We start from the raw sequence: 5,668 nt of genomic DNA on the forward strand, positions 1-5,668 counted from the left end.
TGGGCAACAGGATGTTCGGCAGACTACGAACCTGGCCTGGACGCTCGAAGCTTGCTGTTGATAGAGACAGGCACAGTAGTTTGCTTCTACTGATTTTCAACCATACTTATAGTGTCAGAAGCACCTTATATTAATTCCCAGGTTATAGAGGACAGGCGAAAATAGTGCTGTACACCAAAAAATGGTTTTTACCAGGGGTGGCGTGTTCGGCTCTTAAGATGCGTGACCACTCATTTCTTATACAGTAAACCCTCAATTATCCGGATGGCCACTATCTAGACCATCCATCATCCAGATGCTGTGATCTGGCTGTTCTAAACCATTATTTGTACATTTTTCCATTTTATCTGGACAAAATGCTTGCATCTGCGTGGAAATTATGGCCATGCTAACATTTCTGCCCAGCTAGGCCATTTTTTTAAAAATATTTTTTAGGGCTGTGGTGATTGCTTGCCTGTGGTCGATGGGGCTGGTTGACCATAGATATTGCTTGGCTGAGGCTTATAGGTCTGCATGGCCAGATAAAGAAGTGGAAAACACCAGGAATAAGCATTGTACAGGGTATTGTAGTGGCCTTTTACAATGTTTTTCAAAGTTAGGGTATGTACAGTACAAAGCAGGGGCAGAGGAGAAGTCTGCAATCCAGACAGAGCCTCTGTCCAGACATGCCTTTGGCTCTGTTGTGTCGGATAATTGAGGGATTATTGTACATTACTCAGTTTTGTTAATGAAATGTGTGATGTACGGCATAGTGCCCCCGGAAACTTACTGACACCCCCACCCGGACCCCACAGAGTAGCCGCAGCTGAACCACGGGATGCCATGCGACAACGGTATAAGTCAGTTTGGGCCGTGCGCCCCTATAGCACCCAGCCATCGCACCGTTGCCCTAGCAGGAAGATGACATTACCTTCGGGGAGTGGGACCGCCAGATCAGATCGGGGTGGAGCTGCCTATCCAGCTCCAAACAGCGCCCCTCAGGAGTGTGCCTGTAGCCGCTCCTGCCTTCGTCAGACGGCCGATTGCCGCTCTGAAGGTGCTGCCCCTGAGTCGGCCTATTGCCGCTCCTCCCTCCGGCAGAAGGAGACGGCCTGTGGCCGCTCCTGCCTCCGTCAGACGGCCGATTGCCGCTCCAAAGGTGCTGCCCCCAAGTCAGTGTATTACCGCTCCTCCCTCCGGCAGAAGGAGACGGCCTGTGGCCACTCCCGCCTTCGTCAGATGGCCAATTGCTGCTCCGAAGGTGCTGCCCCCAAGTCGGCCTATTGCCACTCTTCCCTCCGGCAGAAGGAGACGGCCTGTGGCCGTTCCCCCCTTCGTCAGACAGCCGATTGCCGCTCCGAAGGTGCTGCCCCCGAGTCGGCCTATAGCCGCTCCTCCCTCTGGCAGAAGGAGACAGCCTGTGGCTGCTCCCGCCTCCGTCAGACGGCCAATGCCGCTCCAAAGGTGTCCAGAGACGCACTGATTCCCCCAATCAGGCCACGGCCAGTGGCCAGGCCTTGGCGGCTCATAGCTGCACCCTTGGGCAGCCACGGCCGATTGCCGGGCCCCACGGCCAGAGAGAGGTGTCAGCAGTATCATCGTCCCAGCGTGAGACAAGAGCCCTGACCTCCAGCATCTGAGAACCCTAGCGAGGCCTTACGGCTTCCCCTGGCCTCCGCTACCTAGGCCTGGCCCTGGAGAAGACCCACCTGACGGACCCTAGTTCAGGTCGGTGCCGCAGCCCCTCCCTGACGGTGCCCCTCGACTTTGGGGACCACAGCCCTCAGTCACTCCAGACCCTCCCCAGGACGTCCGGGCATGATCTCTCCATGCCCCCAAGACGGCGTAAGACCTCCACCTCCGGCCGAGACCTGAGCCAGAGATTCCTGGACCTGTTTGGCCCCAGTCCTGAGGGCCACACTCCTGAACCTAGCCCGAAGACTACGGGCCCCTTCGCCACCTGCAGCCCTGAACGAGAGAGGACGCCCCTGTGAGTCGCCCGTGCCCTCTCGGCACGCCTTCCCTTGGCGGTGCCCCTATTCCGGCAGAGTTGTCGCCGGCGTGTCTCCCCACCGCCCCCACTATATGAGTGAATCATGTGGTGTTGCCCCAGAATTAGTTAAGTGACTTATGCTAAGTGTGACGTTGCCTCAGAATTAGTGCAACAGTGATACAGTGACTTAACCCGCCCCATCCCGACGTTTTCTGGGCAGTGGTACGCCCCAGTCCTGACATTTTTGGACCTTTTTTTTTTTTGGCTCAAACATCCGCTTTTGGTGAGAAACATCGAAAATTCATAGAGAAATCGCTCACCTGAGGTTTAAAATACTCTATCCAGGTAGGAGTACGTCCTTACCTTACAGGGTTTTCTATCAGGCTGGCTGCAAAGAAAACGAGTTCAATGGGAGGATAACTATTCTACACCACTCATAAACGGTATTTATTTATTTATTTGGTACGAATTTATATGTAGTACGAGAGTATATTGGTTTTCAAACGGTAATATAGGCATTATAAGCATTGTTTCACTCACTAAATCATCACCATTCCTGACCTTTTTTTGCCACATTACCTGATCATCACTTCTGACTGTAATGTTTGTCCTCCACATTGTCATCGATTGGGGAATCACTCTGGCCCTGAATTTCATACCGTGGCATGACATGGCTTTACTGGCCAGGTCACTGATAACAGGTGAATTGCCGAGAAAAGGTCATGCAGGGGGCATCTTGTATATGTGCCAAAAATCACTCGCAAAAATTGAAAATTGTGCAAATTAGGGACCTTGCAATGTCCTTGCAATGTTGCCGCGTTAATTTACGTCTTCGGGATATGAGTGCACATCATGTGAGGACGTGAATTCACGTCTCCGGGATGCGGCGGGTTAATGTATGTTGAATATCGGGGCGAGTGAAATCACGGGTGGATGAGTAAGGACGAGTGCAGAAACTAAGTTCTGGTGAATCAGACTTATGAGTGATGCCCTTGCAGAAAACCAGTAAGACTACTACCCCGAGAAATCCTCTATAGTAAAATACACCAATGTCCTTTGTTACAGGAAACAGTAGAGAAAAGTGTTAATAATATTCTCCCGCTTGTATTACGGTAAACACAGTGAATTCCCAGTGTCCTCCACCCTCTCTTTAAGGATCTCCTCCCAGCAGCTAGTGTGAACATAGACGAGGAATAGAATCAATTGTCAAAACCCCTTTGCTATCAAAAAATACTAAGTTTGAATTAATAATACTTACTCCCTCCCAATATTACTATAACTCTGTTCTGGCCCACCACGAATCACTCCCCTCGCCCCCCCCCCTCGTGTGAGACCCACTCCCAGCGCTCCCACACGCACCTGTATTCCCTGTACACCTGTGCACTAGAATTACTGCATTGGCGTCGGTATCTGTATCCTGCGAGATACTAATATCCTAGTTAAGGTTTTATTTCTCTACCACATACTGCGTTGTAATATCTGCTGTTTTGTCCTGTGTCTGACTGTGGTAATATACGTGTAAAGGTTATTGCCTGGAGTTTTTGTGTCCCACCTCTCTTTATTGCACTAAGCCCCGGTTTCAAAAGAGGAACCCGCTACACGTTAGGTGTTCTAGGACCGAGAAGTCGGACCTTTTTCACCTAGCATTACACTTAGTTTGGAAGACTTGCCTTATGAGAGACTAGAAAAGCTGAATTTACCAACCCTGAGAGGGTGGAGGAAGAGAGGAAATTTGATCATGATGTGTACAAGAGCAAGGGCAGCAGAATGTGTGAATAGCAAGGACGCCTTTGTTAGAGATGAGAGAACAAGAGGTCATGAATTCAAGCTGAGAAAATCACTGCCTCAGTGATGTAAAGGAATGTAGCTTCCCAAATACACAGACATTTGAAATAATTTATGTAATGCTAGGTGTTTTAAGGGCTGGCTTCCAGTCACATGAACGCCTAGTGTGTAGCGGGGCTCTCTTTCTAGACCGGATCTTAGACAAATAGGAGGGAGGCAGGACACAAAAACTCAATGCAACAACCTTACACGTGTTTTACTAAGTTGGACAGGGGAACGAGTAGATGTCACTGATACAGATAAACTGGATAATTATAACTCTTACATCTAGATATGGGTTATCAGTATCGCGCAGGATACTGCTCGGATCAAAATGAAGAGCACTTGGGGCAGAGGTTTCCGTATTATTAGTTATAGGAAGTCTGGGTTTTATATATTCGTGGACTCACTGATATTGTTTCTTGTGGGTAAGTGTTTCTTTGGCACTGAGGTCTGGATACGGTTTTAGTATTACGAGATATTATCTGGTGGTAGCGTATTCACTATGATAGACCCGTCTCTCACTGGGTGGCCGTATTCGCCGTTGCACTGTCACTGTTAAGCGGGTATCACACGGGGACCCGTTAACAATTTGTGCAGCACAAAACGGACGTCCAAACTGAGCTTGGACGTCCATACCCTATCACACGGTGGACGTCGACGGCCACCTTCTTCTTCTTTATCGAGTTCACCCCACGCGAGTGGGAGGTCACTTCCAACTCCCTAGCAGATGATGTGTTTATCAGCAACAACAATGGACATGAACCAGATTGTGACTTTTGCAATGGGTGCTGCAGTCCTAACCCTGCAGAATGAGGAAGAAGCCTCTGGAAGAAGACAAAGGAGGGGGAGGAGGGCATTGTGGATGAGAGAATGGCTCCCACAGAGTGAAGAAAGCAGCCAGTATAGAAATCTGCACCGTAGTGCTTTCTTCCCGAGCATGCCTTTCGAGCGTGCGCGGGCCTCTCTTAGAAACAATCAATCCACATTCCATCATATTTACCACATTTTGGTATATATGAAAAGTTTCTATGACAAACAGAAATATTAAAAGTACAAAGTTTACTGACGGTTTTGAATTAATCATAATATATCACCTCAACTGACTACAGAGTTCAAGATAGCAGAGGACACACACTACGTGTAAACTCCATAGAGAAGAAGGAGACTACCAAGTCGTGGACGTCCACGGTCACCGTGGACGTACACGAATGGGTCAGCCGGCCTTCCACTCGTGGACGTCCATGACCCTCCCGTGGGGCCAAGTTTGGACGTGCACGGCCAGTTTGGACGTCCACGAGTCTCCCGTGTGATAGCCCCTTTACTCACTCCACCACTTTGGTATTATCACTGACTTCCGTTAGATATGTGGGAAATATTTTCCCCCAGAGCAGTTGTGCTCTCTACGTTTATCATAGTTATCCCTGGTTAAAGGCAGAGGAAAACTTGAGACCGTTGTTAATTGTTCAAGCGGTTTTTATAACCCAGAAATTACGTTCTCTTTAATAATTCTTGTTACTGATAAATTAAATGCTACTGCGTTTAACTCTCGTGGACAACTATACATTGTAAATACATGTAATTATATGGAATTTTCCACTGACCTAAACTGCGTCTGCGCATTAGATGACTTGGCGATTAGGGAAAGATTCTCGTGTTAAGCAGTTGTGGAATTAAGATATTTACACAGTTTAAGGGAATATTTGGTCTAACTTTAGTTTAAGTAAAACTAAGATTAATTTGTTCGATTCGCCCTGTACTTATTATGATGTAATCTAACTGTATTTAGTACTGTAACTGAATAACAGTTAGCAACCCACAATTCATTGAAGAGCCTGCCGCGTTCACTCACTCTGCTCCCAGACCTTGTGG

The sequence above is a fragment of the Coenobita brevimanus genome, chromosome 72, assembly GCF_032717465.1.
Source record: "Coenobita brevimanus isolate Jiangsu-jjx chromosome 72, ASM3271746v2, whole genome shotgun sequence".
Lineage (NCBI taxonomy): Eukaryota > Metazoa > Arthropoda > Malacostraca > Decapoda > Coenobitidae > Coenobita > Coenobita brevimanus.